This window comes from Phocoena phocoena, chromosome 10 (genome assembly GCF_963924675.1).
Source record: "Phocoena phocoena chromosome 10, mPhoPho1.1, whole genome shotgun sequence".
Taxonomy (NCBI): Eukaryota; Metazoa; Chordata; class Mammalia; order Artiodactyla; family Phocoenidae; genus Phocoena; species Phocoena phocoena.
The window spans coordinates 35,585,438-35,603,707 of NC_089228.1; positions in this window are offsets into that span (position 1 = coordinate 35,585,438).

Consider the following 18,270-nt stretch of genomic DNA (forward strand, 5'->3'; position numbering starts at 1 on the left):
CTAGAGCGCAGGCTTAGTAGTTGTGGCACCAGGCTTAGTGGCTCCACGGCATGTGGGATCTTCCCGGACCAGGGCTTGAACCCATGTCCCCTGCATTGACAGGCGGATTCTTAACCACTGCACCACCAGGCAAGTCTCCATGCCTGGTAATTTTTTTTTTTTTTTAAACATCTTTATTGGGGTATAATTGCTTTACAATGGTGTGTTAGTTTCTGCTTTATAACAAAGTGAATCAGCTATACATATACATATGTTCCCATATGTCTTCCCTCTTGCGTCTCCCTCCCTCCCACTCTCCCCATCCCACCCCTCCAGGCTGTCACAAAGCACCGAGCTAATATCCCTGTGCCTTGCGGCTGCTTCCCCCTAGCTATCTACCTTACTACGTTTGTTAGTGTGTATATGTCCATGACTCTCTCTCGCCCTGTCAAAACTCACCCTTCCCCCTCCCCATATCCTCAAGTCCGTTCTCCAGTAGGTCTGTGTCTTTATTCCTGTCTTACCCCTAGGTTCTTCATGACATTTTTTTCCCCTTAAATTCCATATATATGTGTTAGCATACGGTATTTCTCTTTTTCTTTCTGACTTACTTCACTCTGTATGACAGACTCTAGGTCTATCCATCTCATTACAAATAGCTCAATTTCATTTCTTTTTAAGGCTGAGTAATATTCCATTGTGTATATGTGCCACATCTTCTTTATCCATTCATCTGATGATGGACACTTAGGTTGTTTCCATCTCCGGGCAATTGTAAATAGAGCTGCAATGAACATTTTGGTACATGACTCTTTTTGAATTTTGGTTTTCTCAGGGTATATGCCCAGTAGTGGGATTGCTGGGTCATATGGTAATTCTATTTGTAGTTTTTTTAAGGAACCTCCATACTGTTCTCCATAGTGGCTGAACCAATTCACATTCCCACCAGCAGTCATGCCTGGTAATTTTTGATTGGATACCAGACATTGTGGATTTTATGTGATTGGTTGCTGGATACTTTTTATATTCCCATAAATAGGCTTTTTTCTAGGATGTGGTGAACTCTGGGTACTCTACATAATGACCCTGAATCATGAGGTTTTCTAGTATGGCTTCTGAGAATGGCCACTGTTCCCAACACCCTGTGAGTTCTAAGGATTGCTCCCTTTTATCCACTCAGATAATACTTTCTCACCTTGGAGCATTTCCTCACACACATGCCCTGATGAGTGCTTAGCCAAGTACTCCAGGATTCTCTGCAGACCTCTGGGCCTTTCTCTCTCATCTCCAATAGGCTACATTCTGAATTCCAGCCCCCTTGGCATGCCTGATTTCCCAGTTTCATCTTCTCAACTTGGGGAGTCCACGGGGCACCACCTGGTTTCCCCTCCCTAAGCCTCAGCCTGAAGACTGTCTCCAAGCAGTAAGTTGGGCAAACATGGGGTTCACCTCCCATGTTTCCCATCTCTCAGGGAACACTGCCCTTTGTTACCTCATGTCCAGAATCTTGAGAACTGTTGTTTCATTGATTTTATCTTGTTTTTGCTTTTGTTTTTTTTCTTTTTTCCTCAGGCAGGACAGGAAGGTAAATATAGTCCCTTCTACTCCATTTGGCAGGATAAAAGCAGGATTCTACATCATTTATTTGGATAACGTGTGGTCAATATGGGATATCATACAACCCTGATGCGGATTCCTTAACCAGTCACAAAAGATTACATATTGTATGATTCTATTTATATGACACATCCTGAATAGGCAAATCTATACAGTCAGAAAGTAGATTAGTGGTTGCCAAGAGCTGGGGATATGGGGGAAGTGGGAGGCTGAAGGCTAAAGGGTATGGAGTTTCTTTTCTGGGTGATGAAACTGTTCTGAAGTTGATTGCGGTAATGATTGTACGACTCTATGCACATACTGAAAACCATTGAATTGTACACTTTGAATGGGTGAATGGTATATGAATTATATCTCAAAGCTCTCACAAAAGGAAGGAAATACACTTGAGCTACAGGGCTTAGTAAAGGTCAATTTCAAAAACATGCATGGGTTGGCGGGGTGGGCAGTCAGGCGGCAGAAGGATCCTCCTGTGCACAGACACTGTTTATAATTAAGTTTAAAAACATTCAAAACAATTCTCTAGGGACTTCCCTGGTGGCACAGTGGTTAAGAATCTGCCTGCCAATTCAGGGGACACGGGTTCGAGCCCTGGTCCGGGAAGATTCCACATGCCGCGGAGCAACTAAGCCCGTGCGCCACAACCACTGAGTCTGCGCTCTAGAGACCGTGAGCCACAACTACTGAAGCCTGCACACCTAAAGCCCGTGCTCCGCAACAAGAGAAGCCACCGCAATAAGCCCGCGCACTGCAACGAAGAGCAGCCCCCACTCGCCACAACTACAGAAAGCCCACACGCAGCAACAAAGACCCAACACAGCCAAAAATAAATTAACTAATTAAAGCAAAAAAAAAAAAAAATTCTCTAGACTATGCTCAGGGTTGTCTATGGTACAGAGAAATGGTCCACACACTAAAAACAGGTGCTGGTTCCCTCTGGAAGAATGCAGAGGAAATGAGGGTGCGAGGTACAAAGGGTGGCAATTTTATCTCTACACTTTTCTTTAAGAGCTTTGTTTCTTTTTTTTTTTTTTTTTGGTTGGGCCACAGGGCTTGTGGGGGATCTTAGCTCCCCAACCAGGGATCCAACCGGGCCCCCTGCAGTGGAAGCACGGAGTCTCACCCATTGGACCACCAGGGAAGTCCCTTTACGAGCTTTCTTAATAAGATTACTTGTCAGATAAATCACCCACATTTCGCCTGATGTCAGTGCCTCTCCATCCCTGCGCAGGCCGAGCACCTCACAGCGAACGCCAGCCCCACGGACCCTGACTTCCCATCTCTGATGCAGAAAGAACGCCGGAGAGTTTAAAAAAACAACCCTTGAAGCTTGTTTTCTGCTTCCCTTGGGAAAGCGCAACTATCCCACCACACTTGCCCGTGCTGCGTCTCCCCCAACCTTCCCAAAGCCCCAGAAAATCTTACCGAGCTGGTGCAGGCTGCAGTCACCGGAACCTCGCGGGCCCAGCGGGGTAGCTGCTCCTCCGCACCCACGCCCACGGTCCGCATCACTCGCTCCGCAGCCTCGCCGGGCCGCCACGCCCCCGCCACGAGCTCCCGCACTAGCTCAGCTGCAGCCCGCCCGCAGCCTCCAACAAGTAATGTCAAGCTCATGATAACCCACACCTGTGGGCCGCACGCCCACCTCTTAACACACCAGGCGGGGATTAAACCGTTCATCAAGCCTGTCCTCTCACTCCAGCTGGCGCCCCTGCCTGAGCGCTCACTTTCTGCCAGCCTGGCCCCCCAGTGCAGAGAGCCCGACCACCCACGGGTGGGGGCTGGGAGCAGGGCTGTGCTCAGGGGACCACGCATCCTTAGGGAGGGACTCCAGGGCCCTGCCCGGCGCCCAGGCCTTGGCTCTGCCAGTTCCTCTGCCTGGGACCGCTTCCCCGACCCCACCCTGTTGCCTACTCATTCTTTTTAATTTCTAAAAAACTGTGAAATGTCACCTCCGTAAAGAAAAGCACATAGCACAAATGTACAGTGTAACAAATCATTAGAAAGGGACACCTGGGTAACCGGCAGTCAGGTCAAGAGACAGAACACCTACCTGTTCTTTAAAAAAATACTTTTAAAAATTATGAAACGTTTTGAGCATAAAGCACAGAGAATAAAATAAACATCTGCAGACCCTCCACCGAGCTCTATGAACCGCTGGTGGTTTTCTGTACATGCTTCAAAATTTTTTTGAAAGAGGTAAAGCATTACAGACAGAAGCCAAGCCCTTCGGTAGTCTCTGGAGCCCAGGTCTCCCCCAACCCCTACCCTTCAGAGGACCCAGCATCCTGCGTCCTGGTTGCACCCTCTGACTCCTGGAGTTCTGGGCGCTTCACACAGAAGCTTGCATCCCTGAGCTCGTGCAGCTCTGTGCTGCCCCATTTCATCACCCCACACATATTCTTCCACATTTCCTCTTAACATGGGTTTGAGAGTCAGTCGGTGTTGAAGCTGGCAGCCCTGTCCACTGTGAAGGCAGAGGCTCCATACCCACTGCACGAACTCACCTCCACTTCTCCATTTAGTCTCCTGTGTGGACATTCGGTTGTTTCCAATTTTGCACTTTACAGTGTGGCAATGAACAATCTTACCTGTGTGGCTCGCAGTGTCGCGACCAAGACTTTCTCCAGCAAGAAGGCTGGGTCTTCAGCAGTCCCAAAGGGTGCCAAGTTGCCTTCTGGGGGAATGAGGCCAATTACGTTCCCACGATTGCTAACAGGGACCTGCAGCTTTGCATCTCAGCAAAACTTGGTATTAGCAGACTTTAAAAGTGTTGCAGGTCCGACAGTGGGACCTACTCATTCTTTGGATCTCAGGATTAAATGTCTCCTCTTCCAGGAGGCCTTTCCAGTCCCTGTTGCCCTCCCAGGAAGAGCCGGTACTTCCTCTGTCCACCCACAGCCCCAGCGGACACCCTGACCCCCACCCTCCCTTGTACTGTAATTTGCTTACAGACCTGCCTCCCCCAGGAGACCACAAGCCTGTTCCTCATTTGCACAGCTTCCCACCATCCTGCAGAGCCCTGACATGCAGTCAGTGCTTACTAAATGCTCACAGAGTGAACTGACGAGTCCAGCCTTCATTTCAGAGACATGACCACAAATACACTAGAAAAGCCTCCAATGCAGGATCTGACCTTAGTAGCTGCTCAAGAAACATCAGCCCAACCTGTGTATCTGCATCCTGGATGTGATTTGGGGGCTCCCAGGAGGCTCTCCAGCTCTGCCTCTGGAACATGCTGGGCAAGGTCCTGAGGAGTGAGGGAGAGGTTTTAGTGTGGCCCTAAGACCAAACAAGAGGGGGTGGAGAAAGGGAGACCTCCAGGCATCTGTCGCTCCTTCTGCTGCTGTGGCAACTTGCAATGGAATTTTGTGACAGTGGGAATTACTACCTTTCATGTCATTTGATTTTAGTTTTATCCAAGGACTGGGGCTTTTTTTTTTTTGAATTTTCTTTTATTTATTTTTTAATACAGCAGGTTCTTATTAGTCATCCATTTTATACACATCAGTGTATACATGTCAATCCCAATCTCCCAGTTCATCACACCACCACCCTCACTCCCCCGCCGCTTTCCCCCCTTGGTGTCCATACATTTTTTCCTCTACTTCTGTGTCTCTATATCTGCGCTCCAAACCGGTTCATCTGTACCATTTTTCTAGGTTCCACATATATGCGGTAATATGCAATATTTGTTTTTCCTTTTCTGACTTACTTCACTCTGTATGACAGTCTCTAGATTCATCCACATCTCTACAAATGACCCAGTTTTGTTCCTTTTTATGGCTGAGTTATATTCCAGTGTATATATGTACCACCTCTTCTTTATCCATTCATCTGTCAATGGGCATTTAGGTTGCTTCCATGACCTACCTATTGTAAATAGTGCTCCAGTGAACATTGCGGTGCATGTGTCTTTTTGAATTACGGTTTTCTCTGGGTATATGCTCAGTAGTGGGATTGTTGGGTCATATGGTAATCCTGTTTTTAGCTTTTAAGGGAACCTCCGTACTGTTCTCTACAGTGGCTGTATCAATTTACATTCCTATCAATAGTGCAAGAGGGTTCCCTTTTCTCCACACCCTCTCCAGCATTTGTTGTTTGTAGATTTTCTGATGATGCCCATTCTAACTGGTGTGAGGTGATACCTCATTGTAGTTTTGATTTGCATTTCTCTAATTATTAGTGATGTTGAGCAGCTTTTCATGTGCTTCTTGGCCATCTGTATGTCTTCTTTGGAGAAATGTCTATTTAGGTCTTCTGCCCATTTTTGGATTGGGTTATTTGTTTTTTTAATATTGAGCTGCATGAGCTGTTTATATATTTTGGAGATTAATCCTTTGTCCGTTGATTCGTCTGCAAACCTTTTTCCCCATTCTGAGGGTTGTCTTTTCGTCTTGTTTGTAGTTTCCTTTGCTTGGGAAAAGCGTTTAAGTTTCATTAGGTCCCATTTGTTTATTTTTGTTTTTATTTCCATTACTCTAGGAGGTGGATCAAAAAAGATCTTGCTGTGATTTATGTCAAAGAGTGTTCTTCCTGTGTTTTCCTCTAAGCGTTTTATAGTGTCCGGTCTTACATTTAGGTCTCTAATCCATTTTGAGTTTATTTTTGTGTATGGTGTTAGGGAGTGTTCTAATTTCATTCTTTTACATGTAGCTGTCCAGTTTTCCCAGCACCACTTATTGAAGAGACGGTCTTCTCTCCATGGTATATCCTTGCGTCGTTTGTCATAGATTAGTTGACCATATGTGCGTGGGTTTATCTCAGGGCTTTCTATCCTGTTTCATTGATCTATATTTCTGTTTTTGTGCCAGTACCATATTGTCTTGATTACTGTAGCTTTGTCGTATAGTCTGAAGTCAGAGAGTCTGATTCCTCCAGCTCCGTTTTTTTCCCTCAAGACTGCTTTGGCTATTCGGGGTCTTTTGTGTCTCCATGCAAATTTTAAGATTTTTTGTTCTAGTTCTGTAAAAAATGCCATTGGTAATTTGATAGGGATTGCATTGAATTTGTAGATTGCTTTGGGTAGTATAGTCATTTTCACACTATTGATTCTTCCAATCCAAGAACATGGTATGTCTCTCCATCTGTTGGTTTCATCTCTAATTTCTTTCAACAGTGTCTCACAGTTTTCTGCATACAGGTCTTTTGTCTCCCTAGGTAGGTTTATTCCTAGGTATTTTATTATTTTTGTGGCAATGATAAATGGGAGTGTTTCCTTAATTTCTCTTTCAGATTTTTCATCATTAGTGTATAGGAATGCAAGAGATTTCTGTGCATTAATTTTGTATCCTGCAACTTTACCAAATTCATTGATGAGCTCTAGTAGTTTTCTGGTGGCATCTTTAGGATTCTCTATGTATAGTATCATGTCATCTGCAAACAGTGACAGTTTTACTTCTTCTTTTCCAATTCGGATTCCTTTTATTTCTTCTCTGATTGCCGTGGCTAGAAATTCCAAAACTGTGTTGAATAAAAGTGGCAAGAGTGGACATCCTTGTCTTGTTCCTGATCTTAGAGGAAATGCTTTCAGTTTTTCACCATTGAGAATGATGTTTGTTGTGGGTTTGTCGTATATAGCCTTTATTATGTTGAGGTAGGTTCCCTCTATGACCACTTTCTGGAGAGGTTTTTATCATAAATCGGTGTTGAATTTTGTCAAAAGCTTTTTCTGCATGTATTGAGATGATCATGTGGTTTTTATTCTTTAATTTGTTTATATGGTGTATCACATCCATTGATTTGCATATATTGAAGAATTCTTGCATCCCTGGGTTAAATCCCACTTGATCATGGTGTATGATCCTTTTAATGTGTTGTTGGATTCTGTTTGCTAGTATTTTGTTGAGGATTTTTGCATCTATATTCATCAGTGATATTGGTCTCTAGTTTTCTTTTTTTGTAGTATCTTTGTCTGGTTTTGGTATCAGTGTGGTGATGGCCTCACAGAATGAGTTTGGGAGTGTTTCTTCCTCTGCCATTTTTGGGAAGAGTTTGAGAAGGATGGGTGTTAACTCTTCTCTTAATGTTTGATAGAATTCACCTGTGAAGCCATCTGGTCCTGGACTTTTGTTTCTTGGAAGATTTTTAATCACAGTTTCAATTTCATTACTTGTGATTGGTCTGTTCATATTTTCTAGTTCTTCCTGGTTCAGTCTTGGAAGATTATACCTTTCTAAGAATTTGTCCATTTCTTCCAGGTTGTCCATTTTATTGGCATATAGTTGCTTGTAGTAGTCTCTTAAGACACTTTGTATTTCTGCGGTGTCTGTTGTAACTTTTCCTTTTTCATTTCTAATTTTATTGATTTGAGTCCTCTCCCTCTTTCTCTTGATGAGTCTGGCTAATGGTTTGTCAATTTTGTTTATCTTCTCAAGGAATCAACTTTTAGTTTTATTGATCTTTGCTGTTGTTTTCTTTGTTTCTATTTCATTTATTTCTGCTCTGATCTTTATGATTTCTTTCCTTCTGTTAACTTTGGGTTTTGTTTGTTCTTCTTTCTCTAGTTCCTTTAGGTGTAATGTTAGATTGTTTATTTGAGATATTTCCTGTTTCTTGAGGTAGGCTTATATAGCTATAACCTTCCCTCTTAGAACTGCTTTTGCTGCATCCCATAGGTTTTGGATCATTGTGTTTTCATTATCATTTGTATTTTTTGATTTCTTCTTTGATTTCTTCAGTGATCTCTTGGTTATTTAGTAATGTATTGTTTAGCCTCCATGTGTTTGTGTTTTTTACATTTTTTTCCCTGTAACTGATTTTTAAAAAAATTTTATTGGAGTATAGTTGATTTACAATGCTGCGTTAGTTTAAGGTGTACTCCCCTCTGTTTCTTTTTCTTTTTTAAAAAACTTAATTAGTTTATTTATTTTTGGTTGTGTTGGGTCTTTGTTGCTGCACACGGGCTTTCTCTAGTTCCCTGTAATTGATTTCTAATCTCATAGCTCTGTGGTCAGAAAAGATGCTTGATATGATTTCAATTTTCTTAAATTTACTGAGGCTTGATTTGTAACACAAGATGTGATCTATCCTAGAGAATGTTCTGTGCACACTTGAGAAGAAAGTGTAATCTGCTGTATTTGGATGGAATGTCCTATAAATATCAATTAAATCTATCTAGTCTGTTGTGTCATTTAAAACTTGTGTTTCCTTATAAATTTTCTGTTTGGATGATCTGTCCATTGGTGTAAGTGAGGTGTTTAAGTCCCCCAGTATTATTGTGTTACTATCGATTTCCTCTTTTAGAGCTGTTAGCAGTTGCCTTATGTATTGAGGTGCTCCTATGTTGGGTGCATATATATATTAATAATTTATAATAATTTATAACATTTATAATTGTTATATCTTCTTCTTGGATTGATCCCTTGATCATTATGTAGTGTCCTTCCTTGTCTCTTGTAACATTCTTTATTTTAAAGTCTATTTTATCTGATATGAGTATTGCTACTCCAGCTTTCTTTTGATTTCCATTTGCATGGAATATCTTTTTCCATCCCCTCACTTTCAGTCTGAATGTGCCCCTATGTCTGAAGTGGGTCTCTTGTAGACAGCATATATATGGGTCTTGCTTTTGTATCCATTCAGCAAGCCTGTGTCTTTTGTTTGGAGCATTTAATCCATTCATGTTTAAGGTAATTATCGATATGTATGTTCCTATTACCATTTTCTTAATTGTTTTGGGTTTGTTTTTGTAGATCCTTTTCTTCTCTTGTGTTTCCCACTTAGAGAAGTTCCTTTAGCATTTGTTGTAGAGCTGCTTTCGTGGTGCTGAATTCTCTTAGCTTTTGCTTGTCTGTAAAGCTTTTGATTTCTCCATCGAATCTGAATGAGATCCTTGCTGGGGAGAGTAATCTTGGTTGTAGGTTCTTCCCTTTCATCACTTTAAGTATATCATGACACTCCCTTCTGGCTTGTAGAATTTTTGCTGAGAAATCAGCTGTTAACCTTATGGGAGTTCCCTTGTATGTTATTTGTCGTTTCCCCCTTGTTGCTTTCAATAATTTTTCTTTGTCTTTAATTTTTGCCAATTTGATTACTATGTGTCTCAGTTTTTCTCCTTGGGTTTATCCTGTATGGGACTTTCTGTGTTTCCTGGACTTGGGTGACTATTTCCTTTCCCACGTTAGGGAAGTTTTCGACTGTAATCTCTTCAAATTTTTTCTCGGGTCCTTTCTCTCTCTCTTCTTCTGGGACCCCTATAATGCAAATGTTGTTGCGTTTAATGTCGCAGAGGTCTCTTAGACTGTCTTCATTTCTTTTCATTCTTTTTTCTTTATTCGGTTCTGCAGCAGTGAATTCCACCATTCTGCCTTCCAGGTCACTTATCTGTTCTTCTGCCTCAGTTATTCTGCTATTGATTCCTTCTAGTGTATTTTTCATTTCAGATATTGTGTTGTTCATCTCTGTTTCTTTGTTCTTTAATTCTTCTAGCTCTTTGTTAAACATTTCTTGCATCTTCTCGATCTTTGCCTCCATTCTTTTTCCGAGGTCCTGGATCATCTTCACTATCATTATTCTGAATTCTTTTTCTGGAAGGTTGCCTAGCTCCACTTCATTTAGTTGCCTTTCTGGGGTTTTATCTTGTTCCTTGATGTGGTACATAGCCCTCTGCCTTTTCATCTTGTTTATCTTTCTGTGAGTGTAGTTTTTGTTCCACAGGCTGCAGGATTGTAGTTCTTGCTTCTGCTGTCTGCCCTCTGGTGGATGAGGCTATCTAAGAGGCTTTTGCAAGTTTCCTGATGGGAGGGACTGGTGCTGGGTAGAGCTGGCTGTTGCTCTGATGGGCAGAGCTCAGTAAAACTTTAATCCACTTGTCTGCTGATGGGTGGGGCTGGGTTCCCTCCCTGTTCGTTGTTTGGTCTGAGGCGACCCAACACTGGAGCCTACCCGGGCTCTTTGGTGGGGTTAATGGCCGACTCTGGGAGGGCTCACACCAAGGAGTACTTCCCAGAACTTCTGCTGCCAGTGTCCGTGACCTCACGGTGAGACACAGCCACTCCCTGCCTCTGCAGGAGACCCTCCAACACTAGCAGGTAGGTCTGGTTCAGTCTCCTATGGGGTCACTGCTCCTTCCCCTGTGTCCCGATGTGCACACTATTTTGTGTGTGCCCTCCAAGAGTGGAGTCTCTGTTTCCCCCAGCCCTGTAGAAGTCCTGCAATCAAATCACGCTAGCCTTCAAAGTCTGATTCTCTAGGAATTCCTCCTCCCGTTGCTGGACCCCCAGGTTGGGAAGCCGGACGTGGGGCTCAGAACCTTCACTCCAGTGGGTGGACTTCTGTGGGGTATCTTTTTTGGTGAGTTCCAGTGTCTTCCTGTCGATGACTGTTCAGCAGTTAGTTGTGATTCTGGTGTTCTTGCAAGAGGGAGTGAGAGCATGTCCTTCTACTCTGCCATCTTGAACCAATCCTCTATTTGTACTCATTCTTCAATCCAACTCAAGTTCTGAAATCAATAATGAGTCGTACAAGATTTGAGACATTCCTTTTTCATTTTCCTATGACTCATACTTCTTTCTTCCTGGCAGTTTGTTGGGGCAGGGATACGAGGAGGAACTCTCCAAACCCCGGAACTCCACACTCCAGAGGCAGCCCTTTGGACGTGCTGCCTCTCCACTTCTGGGCGGGTCCTAAGCAGAGTCTCCGCCCCACGCTTGAACGTCACCCCACCTAGCAAGAATTGGGGCATTTGACATTCAACTTTTCTTTTTCATAATTTAAAACCACATGAGACCCACCTGCCACTCACATCAGCCTTAGACTCTCATTTTCCTGCTGTGGAGCTGGCTGATGGCCCAAAGCCCACAGTAAGGAAAGCGGAGACGGACTCTGCTGCTAGGTCTGGAACCTACTTCTGACTCGCAGTCCAGGGCTCTTCACTCCATTCCCAACCAGGAAAATTGTGTCCCCTTTCTACAAGATTCCCGGACACTAGCCTGGGCCCAGCCATGCCTTGTACCTACAGCACTGCTGTGAGGCAAACATGCTTGGAGACATGGAAGATGTTCACAGAGTGAAGAATAAGAACAATAGTCTTAGATTTCCTGAGTACTCACTGTGTGCCAGGCTGCACGAAGAGTTTTCCAAGCTTCAGCCTCATAACAACACTGTAAAGCAGGTATTATTATGCCCAAGCTATAGGGGAGGAAACTGAGGCTCAGAGAGGGCAAGTAACAGTGGAGGGATGGGACAGGCAGGTGTAGACCCAGATCTGACTCCAAGTCTGCATCCCATAGTTTGTCATCAGCGCTGCCACTTCCTGGCCCACGCTAGGTGAGTCTGAGTATGGGTCCAATATAAAAAGGAGCATTTGATATCCAGCTACTGCAAACCTGAGCCAGGGTTTAAAGACAATCTTTCTTTCTTTTTTTAAACATACCTTGTTTCCAAACAGAGCGCTCAAGAACAATTAAGTTAACAAGATCCTTTTCTTTTTCTTTTTTTTTGCAGAGGGTGTGTTTTCACGTAGAAATGCTTTCAGCAGCAGTTTTGTTTTATATTCTGCGGCCTCTTGCTGTGGTTTTGCAGAGCCCTGAGGCAACAGTTTTAAAGGCCTGGGTTTGACTTCTCTTTGGGCTTTTCAGCTTTATTTTATTTTATTTTATTTATCTTTGGCTGCATTAGGTCTTCATTGCTGCACGCAGGCTGTCTCTAGTTGCTGTGAGCAGGGGCTACTCTTCGTTGTGGTGCGTGGGCTTCTCACTGTGGTGGCTTCTCTTGTTGCGGAGCACAGGCTCTAGGCATGTGGGCTTCAGTAGTTGTGGCACGTGGGCTTAATTGCTCCGCGGCATGTGGGATCTTCCTGGACCAGGGCTCGAACCTATGTTCCCTGCATTGGCAGGAGGATTCTTAACCACTGTGCCACCAGGGAAGTCCCAAAATCCATTTTTAATGGAATGCAAGCATTTTGTGAAATGAGTTATTTTGAACTTATCATTGATGCAAAGTGGGTCTAATTGGCTTAATTTTTGAGACATTCCTTTTTCATTTTCCTATGAAAATGAAACTCATGATTTAAATCCAGGAAGTGGCTCAGAGAGGTTTTGCCAATACTATTGATGGCAGGTTTCTAAAGGTCTGTGGTTGGCCACAGCTGTCTTGCTCTTGAACCATGTCCTAGTGCCACCTGCCAGCTGGAGGACATTGACTTCTGAGTTCCTGGGGTTTGGTCACCTGTCGCTTCTAATGTCACAAGGCAGGATTGGCAGCCACCCTTGTTTTACCGACTCCTTACCCATGCCCCCAGAGCAGGGGGAGGGGAGCTCATATCAGTCATTCACACCTTAGTAAGGAAGAAATTGGGGAAATGGGATTCTAATTGTGTGATGGATGCTAAGGAATGGGGTTGAGATTTGGGGCAGACCAGAGACCCTCTTAATGCCAGGGGAGCTGTCTAGATGTGTAACCTCCACATCTCTGAATCTCTTCAAAATGGCCCTCGGGCACCTCCTTGCTGGAATATTTCCCCAGGGACTAATGACAGGAGGTGGGTTAGGAACCGAGCACTGTACCTGGCACAAAACGGTCCTCCCTGGGCCTGCAAGCCCGCCGGCCACCAGAGGGCGCTGTAGCTTCCCGGAGCCGCCGCAGGCTCCCTCCCTTAAGGCCCACCGATCTTCGGCCTGTGATGCGCGCTCACGCAGGGGTCCCAAGGTCCAGCGGTGGAGCCTTCCACACACAGGGGCTGGGCGGTACGGGCTGGCGACTTCGCCTTCCAGGGTGTGGCCCGCTCACAGCCGCATCTCCTTGCTCCACCAGGACGACTGGGTGAAATGCAGATTCCCAGATCTCAACCAACTGGCTCTCAATCCCGGTGCCCGTTGGACTGCGGGGCACTTTAGCAATACTAACGTGGGGTCCCTTCCAGAGATCACCTAGAACTAGACGCGGGGCAGCCTGGGCATCGGATTCCTATGTATAGTCAGGGCTGAGACCTGCTGGCTAGAACTTGGCATAAAGGATGTGTCTTATCAGTATGCTTTGCACGCTGTGAGAGCCACTGCCTTAAAGGGATTGTGGTCTGCACAGCCCACGCATTCATTCACTCATTCACTCGTTCATCCTTCATTCCACCTTTGGGTGCCCTCACGAGCTGGCACGTGGAACCATAGGGTGGAATCGCTCTAAAGTTTTGGTTCTCTAACTTGCTCATCTTGATCCCTTGGCCCTGCATCACTTTCCACATCAGGAAAGTATTTAACCACCTCCCCAGGTGCTGGGTGTTCTGCTTGCTTCCAGTTTTTCCCAATTAGTCCACGAGGTGGTGGGCATCCTGGGCCAGCCTCCTGGGGCCTGTGGGTGAGACTCCTCTGGGTAGCTCTGCTTGGGAAGGGGGATTGCTGGATCATGGGGTGGGTGCATTTTAGGATTCATTCATTCATTCATTCATTCCACGCCACATGGCTTGCAGGGTCTTAGTTCCCAGACCAGGGATTGAACCTGTGCCCCCTGCAGTAGAAGCGCAGAGTCCTAATCACTGGACTGTCAGGGAATTCCCACATTTTAGGTTTTAATTGAAACTGCCAAGGTGCCCTCCTGCAGTCTGGTCAAAAGGCCCACGGGGTCTGATGTGCAGCTGACAGGCCCGTTATCCTGAGCATGTTTCATCCCCTTGAGGGGATGGGGTCACAGTGGCTGCTGTTTACTGAGCATCTACTGTGTCCTGAGACCGTGGGATGCACTTACAGAAATCATCCTAGTCCACAAGCATCAGCATAGCTACACGCGTACCTCAGAAATATTATGAGTTCGGTTCCAGAGCACCGAAATAAAGCACGAGTCACAAAAAATTTTGGGTTTCCTAGTACATATAAGTTATGTTTACACTATACTGTAATCTATTAAGTGCAATAACATTAGGTCTTAAAAAGCAATGTACATACCTTAATTAAAAAGTACTTTATTGCTAAAAAAATGCCAACCATCATCTGAGCCTTCAGCAAGTTGTAATCTTTTTGCTGGTGGAAGGTTTCGCCTCGATGTTGATGGCTGCTGACTGATCAAGGTGGTGGTTGCTTGAAGATTGAGGAAGCTGTGACAATTTCTTAAAATAAAACAAAAATGAAGTTTGCCATATCAAATGACTCTTCCTTTCATGAATGATTTCTCTATAGTACACAGTGCTGTTTGGTAGCATTTTACTCACAGTAGAAGTTCTTCCAGAATTGGAGTCAATCCTCTCAAGCCCTGCCACTGCTTTATCAACTATGTTTATGTAATATTCTAAACCCTTTATTGTCATTTCAATAATCTTCAAAGCATCTTCACCAGGAGCGGATTCCATCCCAAGAAACCACCTTCTTTGTTCATTCATAAGAAGCAATTCCTCGTTCGTTAAAAGTTTTATCATGAGATTGCAGCAATTCAGTTACATCTTCAGGCTCTACTTCTAACTCTGGTTCTTCTGCTATTTCCATCACATCTGCAGTGACTTCCTCCACTGAAGTCCTGAACCCCTCAAAGTCATCCACGAGGGTTGGAATCAACTTCTTCCAAACTCTTCTTAATGTTATTTTGACCTCTTTCTATGGATCACAAATGTCTTAATGACATCTAGGATGGTAAACCTTTTCCAAAAGGTTTTCAGTTTTCAGATCCATCAGAGGAATCACTATGTGTGGCAGCTATAGCCTTGTGAAATGTATTTCCCTTTATAAAAAATAAATTTATTTATTTATCTTGGTTGTGTTGGGTCTTCATTGCTGCACGCAGGCTTTCTCTAGTTACAGCGAGTAGGAGCTACTCTTTGTTGCGGTGTGCAAGCTTCTCATTGCAGTGGTTTCTCTTGTTGTGGAGCACCGGCTCTAGGCGCGTGGGCTTCAGTAGTTGTGGCACATGGGCTCTAGAGCAGTTGTAGCTTGCAGCCTCTAGAGCGCGGGCTCAGTAGTTGTGGCCCACAGACTTAGTTGCTCCGTGGCATGTGGGATCTTCCCAGACCAGGACTCGAACCTGTGTCCCCTGCATTGGCAGGTGGATTCTCATCTTTTTGCGTTTTTCTTGGCTGCGCTGTGCAGCAAGTGGAATCTCAGTTCCCCAACCAGGGATTGAACTCATGTGCCTTGCAGTGGAAGCATGGAGTCCTAACCACTGGACTACCAGGGAAGTTCGGATTAAGTTCTTATATGGGCACAGTTGGTGGTGCTGCAAAACAATTACAGTAGTAACATCAGACATCACTGATCACCATAACAAATATAATAATTTAAAGTTTGAAATATTGAATTACCAAAATGTGACACAGAAGCACGAAGTGAGCAAATGCCGTTGGAGAAATGGTGCCGATCGACTTGCTCCATGCAGGGTTGCCACGAACCTTCCATTTGTAAAGAACGTGATGTCTGCAAAGTGTAGTACAGCGAAGTGCAGTAAAATGAAGTCTGCCTGCATCCCCATTTTACAGTAAAGGAAACCGGACCTCCGGGAGGTTGTCACTCACTGAGGTCACACAACTAGGGACATGCAGGGTTTGAAACCAGGGGTATCTGACAGCAGAGCCCTGCTCCTGCCCCCAGGCCCTCCTGCATCTGTGTTTGCTTGGCTCTGAGTGTGAGGCCTGGTACACAATTCAGGTGGAGGCCAAGCTCGCTGCTCTGCCTACACACCTACCTGGCAGGTGGAGGGCCGTCTTCCAGACCCCCAGTTCCCAGTGAAAGCGTGGCTCCGGGCCCAGCCACGAGAGGCATTTCCTGGGCCATCCATCAGGCCTGGTGCCTATGCAACTCTGGGAACAGGCCTCGAGCCGCACAGCTTCCCAGGCAGTTTGGCAGAATCCCTGGCAGCTGCTTCCCCATCCCCCAGGCTTTGCCCAGCCCCATGGGGTACCTAGCATCAGTCTCTGAGGGGTTCCCCAGAGCTGGGAGCTCCAAGAGCCAGTAAGGAGTAATGGTCCCGTTTTACAGATGAGGAACTGAGGCCTAAGGAAGAAACTCGTGGTGGTTACAGTGTGTGGGTAGCGGAGTAGAACTCACACTTCCGTTCTTCCTGCCACCCTCCACAGCCTCTGGCTGAAAAACGACTTAATCTCCCAGCCCACGCAGGAGGAAATGGGCTCTGGCTGCATGGCTCTGCCTTGGAGCTGCAGGACAACGGGAGAGGCTCTGAATTCACTCACCAACTGTAGTTCTGTTCTAAACACACTCTGGACCACCCCGAGGGCTTCTGGGGCCTGTGCAACAGAAGTAGGGAACAGGGGTCCCCAGGCTCCTCCTCTGGGCTCTCACAGCCCCAGCATTCCCCAGCACAGCCCATGTCACGCTGTGTCTCCCCCCCCGACTGTGAGCCCAAGGGGAAAAAGCCCCACTTCTGGGGCTTTCACTGCTGGACGCAGAGCAGGGATTCAAGTGTTTCCCAAGAGGATGGCAGGTAGAGAGGACAGGGGGACACTTAGGTCTCTCTGGGGAGAGTTTGGCCCCCAATCCCCGCAGCATCAGCCCCCCCATCCGGCTCCTCTCCAGCTGTAGAAACTTGTACCTCAGCCCAGAAAAATGAACTTGCTGGAAATCAGCTACTTGGATGCCAGGGCAAGCCAATCTGGCGCTGGGGGCACCTCGTTCACCACCAGGGACGAGGGCCAGGGGCTGGACCAGAGGGGCTGCAGGGAGGGCCCTGCCTGAGGCCTGTGCCCAGAGAGAGGTGGAGAGGAAGAAACAGGAAGCCGTGAACAGGTGTTGAAGTGGTGGGGACAGACAGCTGCACGCTCAGGGGGACACCGGCTGCCACCAGTTTCCTCGCTGCACACGGGCACACTGAGCAAGTCTCTCAACCTCAACCCGGCCTCTTGGCATTTTCTCACTTTTTTCTCCTACCCTGCTCCCCTCCCTGTCCCCAGGTAGGAAAGAGCTCCTGAGATACAGATTCTAGAACTCAGACACAGACTCCTCTGTGGCAAGGGCGGGGACAAACATGAGATGAGGAGTTACACCAAGTACCGCCTTGCTTTGTCCCCATTTTACAGATGAGGAAACGGAGGTTTCAAATGATTAAGTGACATCTTAAAAGCTGTATCTTTTGGCTACTCTGCGATTTGAATCCAGAGCTGTCTGAAGCCTGAGCTGTATTTCCTTTCTCTCCCCTGTCCTCCTCCCCAGTCTGGGCTGGCCTCGACGACTTTGCTCACGTCTCCCGGCCAGACCTTGCACTATCCTGCTTTTCAGCGCTCGCCCCTCACTCTTCTGAGATAGACTCTCTGCAGCTGGTCCCTCCTCCTCCCATCACCCCACAGAGACACCTGGGGCTCCCTCAGCCACCCAGAAAATTTTCTGCTTTTGGCCCACGGCCCTGGAGCCAGAGGAAACCCATAAATACAAACACATTTGCATGAAAGCCCAGGGGTCTGCATCTGCAGCTAACAGCTCGGTTTAACTTCCAAGACAGAGCTGCCAGAAGTGGGAGCAGCAGCCACCAGCTTCCTGGGAGAAACGTGTCCTGATAGCCAGGTCAGTATCAGTTGGTGTTTATTTAGACACACAAATAAAAGAACCTGGCGGTTCAAACAGCTTGTGCTCCTTTTTTTTTTTTGGGTGGGGGGGTGGTGGGGGGTGGGGAGGGTGTGCGTCATATATATAATATATATATATTTTAAAAGATCATATTACCAGTCCCCCACATTTTTCTCTACTGAGCAATATATACAGCCTATATATATATATATGCGTATATATATATATATATGTGCATATA